The sequence below is a fragment of the Apteryx rowi genome, unplaced genomic scaffold (assembly GCF_003343035.1).
Source record: "Apteryx rowi isolate R43461 unplaced genomic scaffold, aptRow1 scaffold_74, whole genome shotgun sequence".
Classification (NCBI taxonomy): Eukaryota; Metazoa; Chordata; class Aves; order Apterygiformes; family Apterygidae; genus Apteryx; species Apteryx rowi.
The window spans coordinates 2,368,209-2,381,112 of NW_020451027.1; the positions used below are offsets into that span (position 1 = coordinate 2,368,209).

At 38.0% G+C, this 12,904-nt stretch overlaps 1 long non-coding RNA gene across 1 annotated transcript in view; it reads left to right on the forward strand.

The window, feature by feature from the left end:
* The first annotated feature begins 737 nt into the window (after positions 1-737).
* Positions 738-12,904, forward strand: part of LOC112976540 — a 63,636-nt gene continuing 51,469 nt past the window's right edge. Inside the window, exon 1 of the long non-coding RNA XR_003257075.1 lies at positions 738-909. This is a non-coding gene — a long non-coding RNA (uncharacterized LOC112976540). The remainder of the gene's footprint in view (positions 910-12,904) is intronic.

A 12,904-nucleotide genomic window follows, 5' to 3' on the forward strand; every position in this document is an offset into this window, starting at 1 on the left:
AATCTGTTGCTCCTTACTAAATATCATTATGACCTAATATTTCTGAGAAATCCAATAGTTTTGAAAAAATTATTTTCTATTTCAACTCAAATTTCTAGTCAAGGTTTTGGGACTGCTGGATCCATTTATCTGGCTTGTGTGACCCAAAAGGTCAGGTCAGATGATCCTGATACAGTCCCTTCTGAGCTAAAAAAAAAAAAAAAAAATCTAGAAATGGAAAAATAACCACCCTCTTTAGTCAGCCAGAATAAATGGTAGTTAGTCCACTGAAATCATTGTACAGCCCATAATGCTGTCTTGCTCTAAAGCGAAATCTCTACCCTTGAACCTGAACAAGAAAGTCACTTCAGCTTCTCTCTGCTTCCTAAGTTAACTGCAAGCATTTCCTGGCATACAGAACAGAGGCAGAAAAAGGAAGAACGTAGACTTGAGAAAAGCACAGCTTCCAATCCCCACCCACCAGCTTCAGTCAAAGGAGGAMTCCAGCCCCTTTCTTAACTAATCCTGTCACTGTAAAATCCTACAGTCATTCTTCCACACATAAAGGGAAAACGGACTCACTAGGAGGACCTAGACTCTTGCAGCTTGAACTGTTAACCAATGGTGGAAACGCGAGACTGCCGAAGTTGTGCCTGCCGAGCCAATCGAGTGGGTGCGTGTGTCCCACATGACTGTGTTTCCCCTGTCTTTCACATGGGCAGCATTTAGTTCAATTCAGAACTGCAGATAGTATAGCCTGCACGGCAGCAATGGGATGTCTGAGCATGAGGGGCTGACTTCCGAGCRCCTCCGCCAAGCCCGGCTGTACGCTTCTCCTGACCTACCCTGGAATTGTGCCCCTTGCCATCCGCCCACCTTGTCTCTGCGGAAGGAGGCAGCGCGACCTGCGCAGCGCAGCAAGACAAAACTGTGAGTATAGGGTCTATTTATTTTTATTTTTAGCTGTAAAAGAAACCCCTTAAAATTGTCCAAATGCTATGTGCACCAAATTAGTGGTTACTTTTTCTTATGAGATGAACAAGTATCTAAAGTGCTATTCAAATTCAGAATTATTTCTTGCGTGCTTCAATAAAAGAAAAAAAGAAAAGAGTTATCCTTCAGGGCAGTGCCTGCATACATACTGCATGCCACACCGCTCCCTGACATAGCCAGCGTGCTGCTTTGTTCATGAAGAAAAACAAAGACAAAAAGCTGTACACATGTATGTTGTTCACTTTTATTTGCACTCTGTGTCTAATCAGGCCTGATCTGTCCCCAAGGGGAGAAAATAAAGGCAAACTTTAACTCTGCCAGCGAGGACAGCCCAGGCTTTCCAGACATCTGACAGTTATTATAATTAGCTATGAAAGACAGCAAAGACACTTTGGGGCAAATAGCTCTTACATTTRGAACAATGAAGCCGCTCGAGGTTCCCATCCCACCCCTTCCACGGCGGGAGGGGCAGAGCAGAGCACAAGGAGCCAGCGTTAGGAAAAGGGTTATGGCTGTACTAAAAAAACCCACGAGCCGTATATCTGGACTTGTTCAGCGTGCAGAGAGGCTTTTTGATAAGAAACTTTAACTATTGCAAGGCTGCAACTTCCATGCACTCTGGTGGGGTGGGAAAGGGAGTGGGGCTCACAGCACAGCATCAGGGGGTCAGGGTGGAGGGGCGCAGGGGCAAGGAGGGCGAGGGGGCAGAAAAAAGGGAATATTCATAGCAACATACATTGCAATTGCTTCCCAAATCTGTGCTTGCCAAATCTCATTACGTCTAAGTTGCTTTCTGGGCAAGATTTATGAGAGTTCTCAAACAGAAGCAACAGACAAAGCAGAGCTTTTCTTCTTCTTCTCCGGGAAAGAAATTGAATCCAAATGGCTAACTGTATAATAAGAAACACTAATTCATATTTTGTTTATATTTTTTAAAATCTACGTAAGATCTTTAATAAGATATACACACACACACTCCTTCCCACCCTCACCCTCCCCTACCAAAAGTTAGATTCTGAAAACTACATTCAGAAGGGGAAAAAGCAAAGACAATAGAAATCTGGCTCGGTCCTAGCTGCACTGGATCTCTAATAAAGCATGAAGTGAAAACAGTTTCTGAGTGAAAGATGAGCAGACTTCTTTTAAAAAGAAAAAAATAAGTGCAATAAGGAGAAATTGTTGAAAGACTCCAGACGCTACTAATTATGGCTTAAATAAATCTTCCTGGACAGATGTTTGCATGCTCCCACTGCAGGGAAAGGAACATTAAAAGAAGCATTTTTTAAGACAGAGGATTTGATGTGAATTTTCACTTTTTTTTTTTTTAATACACCATTTTATTCTTTGTCTGCCCTCCTGTTATCTCCCCCTCCCCCAACCACCGCCCACTGTGAGCCGAGACACCTGAAGGCTAGACATAATGATCAACAGAGCGCTGCGCTCGCCCGCCTGGAGTCCAGCCAGATTTTTTTCCCTGCCACAATTGCGGAGCCTGCACGCAATGCACGGCCAGCCCCGTGCTCTGCTATGTGCGGATCAGACAGCAGTCTGAGCCCTGCTGCACAAAGATTAAACACAAACCTTTTCTCCTTCTGTCAGCCAGGCTCGGTTTCAACTTTGTAATTCTAGGATAATATGAAATACTTAACTTTGTAAATATATACGTGCATTGTTATATAAAACATGCATATATGTGCATGCACTTTCTGTACAGTGTAACTAGGGGCGTCCCTTATTTCTCATTTTATAATAATTTCTGCTCTAGTTTTACAATTAATGCAATATTTTATGCTAAGTTCATGCATCACTTAGATAACTGCCCACGTAGCTCATGTACATTATGTAAAGATTATAAAAGATGCTGTATATGCATAAAAAAAGATATACAGATAGTGTACAGAGACCTGTATCTGAAAGGCAGAAATACTGAAATAAACATATTTGGTTTTAGAGATTAGCAAGACCTCCTAGATAAATTTGTGGCAGTTTTAAGCCTGCCGTACGCATATGCTTTGTGGGTAGGTCATCTACAAAGTGAAGAAGGGGAGCGTGGCGGGGGAATATTTAGCTGGCCTCTCGGTTGCCACCGCACAGAGAACCACCGCCTGGCCGAGCGAGCGTCCTCACTCCAGAAAGTTGGTCTTCTGAACGCGATACTCCCCAAAACAGTTGCTCTCTGTTTGGTGAGGCCAGGGGTGGGATTAACAGAGACACCCAAGGGAAAGAAAGGGAGATTCAAAGATTTCTTTTTCAATTTTTAAATGTATGCAGTGTGGACCCATTTGTAAAAATTATTTTGAATTGCATTGTCTTCTTGTACAAGCTCTTGTATGGTACAAATGGTGATTAATTTTTCCTTTTCAATATGAACTTTGTGAGAACAAGACATGAAGGAAAATATGTTTTTATGTATGCGCATACACACACACATATCCTGTTCTTAATTTACTCCCTGAAAAGGTTTAAGAAAGTACACTTTGGTCACACTACCAGACATCTTTAAATAGAAAGAAAGTATATTTTTAGTGATTTTCTTTAATATTACTAATAAGAACTATTAAAAAAAGAACTCAGCATAGATATCACATAAATTTAGTCTTAGGAAAACAAAGCAAAAATGAAAAGGCCCAAGAAACAGATACAACTTCCTTTGCAAACAGCAGCAGAGACATACAAATAAAGGTTGCATCTAGTGACAACAATATCCACAGGCAAAGTCAAGAGTCTAGAAAATGTATTTCAAAGAAGTGAAGGGAAAGAAYTGAGAATGCTATTCAAATTTGTATTCCTGTAATTTTAAAACAAGTGATTTTACACCTTCCTGAAGGAATATTAGATATACCTTGTATGAAATACCAGTAGTTAACGCAACACAATGATCGTACAAGAGAAGTAGATACCTGTAACTTGGATATATTTGCAATTTCAGTTGTATTAATATGCTAATTCCCCTTCTACTTTTTCTGGCATATTATGCTTGAAAAATAAAATTCGTCACTTCTCTTTCACAAATGTATTTCAAAATAATGATTGCAGCTACATTTTGAAGCTATGACTTTAATTTTCTTGAGTGAATGACAATAAGCAGGCATGTTTTTATCCATTTCCTAAAGACTGAAATGCTACGCAAATCAATTTGCCTAAACTTTGGAAGCGATTTATACACCACCTTACAATAGAAGGGATATTTCAACCAGCAATTTATATATTCAGTTTGTGATTAGTCATTACTTTTTCATTCACAAAAAAGTTTAGTATTAAATGTGGGCATGTAAATATAAGGCCTTGGATCCACGTTTAGTTCAACATCCTCCCCTTCTCCCCAGTAAGGTCACTTGATTTAAGTGCTGGGTATTCAGGAACTCTGACTAAAGCAGGCAGGAGATAAAAATACCCAGCATCTTTGCAAATACGGCATTAGCCTCAAGCTGCTGTTGCCCAGGGACCTGAGATTTGGAGCTATGTGATTTAGCTTTATCCCAAAGAGTTTATTTACCCAAATTTGAAAATTCTGACCTGTGTTTTTCAGTGACTTCTTTAAACTTCTAAATAGTTGCTGATGTTGAAACAAAGCAATCGTAGAAGTTCATGCRTATTTATGACTCCATTCCTTACAAGTTTGATGGCTATTACACATGATCTCTTAGCCTACGGCCTCCAGTTGGTTGTGCAAACTCCTTGGTGCTACTCAMAGAAACTTCAAGTTCTAATTTCTTTTTTAAATACTCTCCCTCCCTCGCTTCCCCTTTTGCATCTGCTTGCTTAAGCCTTTCGCTGTTCAAGCAGAAGTGCAAATTCCAATCATAAGAATAAACTGCTCCGGATTACTTCCAAAACTTTCAAAAGATTGGTTGTTCCAACGATACCTTTATGCAGCAGAAGTAACTTGAGAGCCTACCAGAAATGCAGTCAGTCTCACTAAGGTAATGAGGTCAAATGAGCTCATGCATTACAGATAGGAAGAGAGTTGTGCATTGCATTTTTATAGTTAAAAAGCACAGAGTGTTTTAATGTAAACAGATTTCTGTTTGATATTTTGGCAAACTGTTGCAAAGACCTAACTACGGCTGAGCCAAAATGACTTTCGGCATGGTACAGTTAGACCAGATGGCCACGTGTTCTTTTCTTATTTAGATGAGACTTTTCCTTTCAATAACATCTTTCTTCCTGACCTGCTTAAAAATTCCAGCGACTGAAATCAGCACAGGATTTTCAATTCTAATTGACCATGTGCAGAGGAAGGGCCAGTAGAGAAATCAGTAGGGCCATTGTAAGGCACACTGCATCAATCTCCCCTTTGTCCCGAATCTTTTCTAGCATGAGCTACAATAATTAAGAATATTTAATTTATATGAGTTGTACAGCAGCAAATCTAGCTGCATTCAGGCAAAAATCATTCCAAGTTCCTTTTCTACAAATGCGTGCAACAAGCAATACATGTGTGTATCACACACAAGACAGACAGGTACTCAGCATCATTTCATTGCCAAATGTTTAAGAAAAAGAAAGAAAACCCTTCAAAACAAAGAGCGAATAAAAGCAAAGGAAAGGTGTGGGTGAACTAAGGCTTGATGAACTGCTTTCCCTTTTTTCATGAAGTCAAAAATGTAAATGATATGGTACTTCCCAAATAAAAAAGAAAGCTAGCATTTAAAAATGATAGAAAAATAAAATATTCACTGTCCAAAATACCCACCATTAAAACACCTGAAATCTTTAATTGCTATAATTTGCCTACATAGATTTTACACACACACCCCACCCACACTAAACGGGTTTTAGATCACAGGTTTGTTTGTGTCTAAGTGATATACRTATAAAGTACAGATCGTAAGTACTGTACATATCATGCACAAATATTACCTATAGAAACATGCATATAGATTATATCATAAGAATCTTACCTGCTATTTTATTTGGATTTAGTAATATATCATTTGTGGACTAATATAACTACATTTATTGAGATTTAGCAAGTAGAGTGTGCAAAAGACACACGAGGTCCTACCTATATGTTTACTTAATCTACAGATTAGGTAAGTGAGTAGAATGAATCCTTTAGAAGGAAAAAAAAAAAAAAAAAGAGAGACCAGTTGAAGGCAATACAGAGCAAGCACTTTTACACAAACATAAAATTTGGCTACAGATTTATTTTTACTGTACCATTTAGTACAAATTCCCTCTACCATTCACAGTTTGGTTTAGCATTATAGTGGGTTTTAGATTATCACTATAAGCTTGAATCAAGAAGCAATCAAGCAGCTCTGGAAAATCATTTCCAAAAAATAATTATGAAAATAGTTTCGATAAGCCTCCTTTTCCTCAATTTAATCAGGTTTCCATTAAAACCCCAATCACTTGTTAGATGTAAGGTGAAAGAAACAGAAGAAAATGCAGCGGGCAGCATGGCCATTGCTATACGTCAAGCATGCAGTCAAAATAACACGTGCATGAAGAAACATGCCCGAGAACATAAAACAAAGCACAGACTTTGGGACTGGCCCCGCAGACTTGCTAAAAGGTCTAGTTTCAGCTCCCCAGCAAGCAGCTTTGTAGCCTTGGGCAAATCATTTAACTGCCTGGCTTCTCATCTACATCACATGAGCTGAATTCAAGCATCGAATGTGTGGTTATTGTGAGGCCTCTACTGAGATATGACAGTGAAGGTACTGAGGCACCTAAGATGTTTGAGAAGAAAGGGGCTAAAGCTCCAGACAGAACAATACAGTTTGGTTGGTTGGTTGGTTTTTCAGCCAGGTCATTTTTGGTGTGGTGTTTCTTTAGCTAGACAAGATAGAAAATCTGTGTCTGAGGGGGTACAATACTCAGATTTAGTTGAATTTTCTTAAGTTTTTCATGTGGTTGAACATTCAAATTTATTTATGTTTTTACTAACAAGCAACAAAACATCAGAATTTAGGATAAACGGAAGACACAGCTTCATCTGTACAGACAGGCTATGTTTAGCGTAAAGGGCTGCCATGCAAGGCCTAACTCTGAAATGCCAACTCTTATAGAGGAATGGCTTATTTAGCAGCCTGCTCCAGGGAGACTAACTGCAGGCTAAAACGCTGCATGGGGTGAAGAGGAGCGCCAGCCCCCAGCCCTGGATATTTACCTTCAGTCGCTGTGCACTGAGGCCCTGCTTATGTAATGCAGTTAAGCACGTGCTTACTTTTAAAGCCTGAAGGCATCCAGATGACCACTTTCATGCTCAAAGTTAAGCATATGTTTTAAGTATCTTGCTGAAATATGTCTTTAATTTCTACAGTAGCCTTTGCAACCATGAGAAGTAAATGCTCTGTTAGCAGACGCAGCACTGCATTGGTTAAGTTGTGCTCGCAGGTTCACCYTTCTGTTTCTTTTGACAATCCTTTGATTTCACAGCTAAATAGATTGTGTTATAAACCCTTGGGCAGAGGCAGGACTAGAAACCAGAGGGCCTGAAGACGATCAGGAGACTTCACAGTGCATTTTGTCAGGCCGCCATTTTGTGACTCACTGGACTCACCGTGCCCATGCACGGAACAGGGGAAAAACGTGTTTGTCCCCAATGTGCAAATAGGGCCAATTTTTGTGCAAGAGAAAAAAAAATAATTTTCTGCTGAATGTTTGTATTAATATTCATGCACAGTATGAAAGAAACACTCAGACTTTCAACTCTCTTTTGTCAGTGCTGTTCAAGAGTTATAAAAAATCATTAAGAAAATGGCAATGTGGCCAGGCTGCTGCTTGTCTCGGGGTGGGGTAGCAGGGAAGGGGCCACAGGGAAATCTCCTGGGGGAGCCTCATGCCAGGCTCTGAATAAAAAGAGGAAGTAAGCAAAATATGTAAGGTTACATGCAATTAATGGGCTGTATTTCACCAGCCTATTTTTCCTGTCAAGGCTCCAGACTATATTAGCAGTTTACCCAGTCCCTTAAGCCATGGGATGTGGATAATGGGATTGGATAAAATGATTAAAAGTTTGGTCTCATGATTTCAGCTAGTAAATGTAGCAGATGCAAAAATGAAAGACTTTATCATATGATAAAAGTACAAGCACTGCTTTATGATTTACCTCTACATTCTTCCAATTTAGAGAAATAGTTTGAGTGGTTTTTGTCTGATTAAAGAAAGCAACAATGACAAACAAGACGACTGTTTTCTTGCAGTGTCCCAGTTGAAACTGGTTTCTTCTAGCCAAACAAATAACTTCAAAAGAAGTTGCAAAAATGTTACACTACTTCCCATGAAATACTTTAAGTTTCTAGTTCAGAAACTTTTCAGAAAAAGGATTCATTCAACTTGTTTGCAGAGTCTGATAATTGCCTTTTTTTGTGCAAAAATCTGATAATTTCCCAGAATATCTTATCCATATGCTGAGTTTGTGCTTTTGTTTTCAAACAATATATTTAGTTTGGTCTGAAACCACTTTTCTAAGAGAATAATTTGCAAAAGGGAGGATTTAAAAAGATGAGAAGTCTAATGAATGACAACGGTGAAGGAGAAAAGCAGCTCCCAAGGTTGATTAAGAGACATAGAAAGGGTTAATATTTCAGATCTTTATGTAAGAATCAAAAATGAAAGGAGAGTTAAAAAGGGGGAGAGGGAGGGGAAAGAGCTAAGCTGCTGGTGACTTGAGTGTATTTATGGATTACTATGTCCTGAAAAGAAGAAAACCAGAGTTGTAAGATGACACTGCAGGGGTTGTCTGGACTTTTCACCGAGTGTAAGGTCTGTTTAGTCAGTGTCTTAATGCCTAATGCTGACCTTTGCCCTCTTCACTCCTCCCTGCTCCAGGTGCAACATTTTTGCAAGCGTTTTAACATTATTAGAAAGTTTGTGCAGGTTTCACATGCTGCAAAGTGCACAGAGGGCTTTACACAACAACATCCATTACACAGAGACATGCAATRTCGAGGCTTAGCAAATTTTTTCTTTCGTAAGTACACACAGTGATTTTATGCATTTTCCACTATTAGTCACTACTGCATTAAATTAATAAAAACAAAAGCTTCTTTGAAAGAGCATGTTATTTGCATAATTCTAAATAGCAAGATGCAAGATTAAGTTTAAACTAGTGTTGCGCATTCCCCAGCACTGTGAATTATAGCATGGGTATGCAACATATGCCAGTGACACTACTGATCTCTCTTAAATTAATTCTCTTTGCTATGGAAATGGGAAATACAAAAACAAGAGAACTCATTGCTACAAAACAGCCATGGCACTTAGCTGCTTTTCCTCAAAAACAAATTGATTTTTTGTACTGTTATTAATTATACCCAGCCTGATAAACTTTAAAGAAAAACCCTAACAGTTTTACAGTCTAGTGATAAAAGGACCTAAATTGCACAAAGTCTTCCAACTTTGATTTACAGAAATAAGAAAGGAGTATAGTAACTGTGTATAAATACAAGAGGCTATATATTCTGAAATTGTCAGTGATGCATATAATACAAAAGATGGCACATGCATGTAAATTTAAGGCATAGATGAATTAACATTAATAGATTACTAAGATTTTGGAGGACTTGCAATTGGACTTTGCCAGGGGAAAGAGTGTAAGCTGAGTACCATCATTTTTGAAGCCATTAAAGATTTCATGATATTTCTAGAAAAACTACAGTGGTAGTTCTGCCACTGCAGAAAGCTATTTTCTCCGTTCACATAGCGCTGCAAGACAGTGACTGCTTCTTCAGATGTGGACCTGGCAATTAAGATCTGTAGCTTTTTCACCTTATGATACCATTTACTAAAATGCACTCTGCAGGACTACAGCATGAAGTTTACTAGAAATACAGAACTGTCCAGGACACTGAAGCAGGTTTCCAGCGCTTTGTGATCTATACTAGCCAACTATACCTAGGAAAAATTTAGAAGTTAGGGTTTAGATGTTTAAAGCTTTTAACAACTAACCAACTTCCCCCACATTCATTCTTCTCTGAGCTATATTGCAAAAAGGTCATTAAGGTGGAGGAAAAGAAAAGAGGAATGGGATTGATTTAAGAGAGGCAGCTAGTGGCAGCATATTCTTTATGGAGAAGCACAGCTCTTCACAACTCTCTAGCCCAGATAACCCAGGTTAACACACCTCCCAGGCACTGTGGTACTGCAAAGCACTGTGTAAAAAGAAGTCTGAGGAGGGTTTACATTTAGAGAACTTTCCTGATAGAGATGTTTTTTGCTCTGGACTAGTTAAACATTTTATCTGAAGTGTCTTTCCACATGTGACAAGCAGGCTGTGGTATACTGTATCTTTCTAAAAGAGTATTTCATGGTTTTCCATGACAACTATATGCAAATTAAATTAGGCCAACTTCATTTTCCAGGTATTTTTAAAGGGTTCAGGACTTGCTTTTTTTTTTTTTTTTTTTTTTTTATAAGAAAACTTTATGATCATACTAGTTTATTCTAGAATTAGGCAAAGTCAAAAAAATCCAAAAATTCTGGGAAATGTCCTGAGGCAGCTTTCTGTTATGGCTCTTTATTTCATTTGTTACATTTGGACTACAAGGSAATCAAGAAAAAAAAATGAAAAGTTGTTTACTGCATGACAGACTATTTCTAGAGCTGGGCAGCTTCATCTTAGCACAAAGAGTGCTCCTGTTCACAGTGCAGCTGCTAACTACTCATCAACACTCCTCGTTTAAGAGTAGGTTACAATTAGAAGTCAAAACATTAAAGCAACCTGAAATGTTATTATTGTAGTAAACCAGGCAACTGGATTTGATTTCTATCCAGACTGTATCTCTTTGCTCCTGACATTATTTACAAAGCACATATTTAGTGCAGGTGGTACTGTCCTTAATTTCACTGAAGGTCAAGTGTACTTGTCATAATTGTATTTTTTGCACAGCTGAGAATTCAACTACTTCTGTAGACTGAAAACAGACAGACATTGTTTCTGTGAAGGAAACAGCACCAAAGAGCTGGTCTTGGAATAAACAGAATGCGGTAATATTTCACACAGTTCACTTAGTATCTCATCAGGAGCACCAGTTTTGAGGTTGCTGCATATCAGTGGTAACACCCTTGTGGATACTAAACTTGGAGAACTTCAGAATTCTTAGTCCGGAAAAGTGTTTCTTCTTAATTTTGTTTTTAAGCGGTTTGTTTCATTCTTGATACCTTAGGGTTTTTTGCAGCACAATTTCTAATTTTTCAAATATTTTGTCACCTCTTTCTAGTTCTTGTGAATATGCATTGGTGCTTCCAGGAATGCCTGCAGTCTTTCAGAGGTATCACTTCATCCCCATAGCATCAGCTTGTCTTTTATAAAGGCCAGCAGTGAAATCAAGAATATCTGCCATTCACCCCTGAAGTGGAAAAAACAGTCTTTACACAGCCTGAACCTACCTGAGGAGTAAAGAGCTCTAGGTCATTTTAATGATTTTTTCTTTTTTAAACTAAAATTTCTTTAGCTAGATACTATCTATGAATCTTTTTCAAGATTGCAATTCTGGATGAAGTTCTTGTAATGTTTGTAAAGGACTGATTTGACAGTGATTTGCAAGTATACAATCAAATAAAACTTAAATTAGTCAAGTTTATATTCTAAGTACAGAAAAAATTAGATAACCAAGAATACAAATGCATTTAGTCCTCTGCTCTTCTGGAATATCAAAAATATGTCTCTCAAAGCTTAGCTTGTAAAAAGAGTGATGTAAAGCTTATTCTCTGTAAATTCTAAACCAATTTGTTACAATTGTTATATTCTATACTAATTCTGCAGCAAAAATAGCATGGTAGAAATAGGACAGTATTCATATGGCTTGATTCATTTGCCATAATGAATGATCAGTCCCTTCTAACAGAGGTATGCTATAAAAGAAGTCCACCTAAAATATAGGAAACTGTCCATTGAACCTGCTTTTTGCTGTGAATACACACGTCCCTCCTCCTCTAACTTACAGTGATTCCTATTGCCTTCAGTACAAATTTTATCTGAAGAAAGGAAATCAGAACAAAGCATCTGAGTTGTGCTTTTTTTTAGGCTCTTTTCCACATTCATTAACACAAGCCATGACGAAGAAAGTAGGTGTCTCCTTCTGTAATTTTTATATAATACTTCAGTCTTGTTCAACATTTCTTTTAAAGAGATTTTCTTTCAGTAAACAACTCCATAATATATCAAAGACATGGAATAGAAGAAAAAAGAATAGAAGTGCATCGTCAGGATCAGAACTCAGATGCGCTCCAGAGCGTCAGCTCACAAAAGTCTAGCAAGGAGGCAGCTTCTCCTGTACAATCCCCATGCTGCTGAGCTGCACCTCACCCATCTCTTCTATCCCATCCAACCCACTTCTTAAACCACTCTGCTCTGCACCAAAATCACTGAATTCCCATGCAAAGAGCATGCACTCAAGAAGTAAGAATTGGATCTACTGATATTTGCCATAAGAAAATGGAAAAACTCACTCTAGAGAGGATGGAATTTTTTTGGTTTTGTTTTTACTTAAAAGCATAAATGCAAGTAAAATAGTGCCTCTGTATGGGGAAGTTCATTCACAGAGATACATATATAAATTTATTAGACTCACCCAAGAAAGATTAGGGTTTCAAATCTACAATTTCATTAATGGAAACAGCAAATAAATCACCAAGTTACAATCTGAATTGTCTGTCTTTATTTATCCTACTTCCAAAATTAGAGACAAGTTTCCTCAAAGCACAGAATAATATGGTAAAGTGAGCATTTAGTCTCATGAAATTTCAGTGAGTCAAAGTATGAGACATTGTTACTTCAATCTGTGGGATTCATCTGTCAGCATTTTGTTTCAAAATCCAAGCTTCCTCTTTCCTCCCCTCATTTGCAACTCATGTACTTTTTAAAAAAAAAAAACAAAAAACTTTTACTATTTTATTTTGTGGTTAAATTCACATTTCAATCTTATAAATCCTGTCCTCAAAAAAAAAAAAAAAAGGAAAAAGAAACATGATCTCTTTA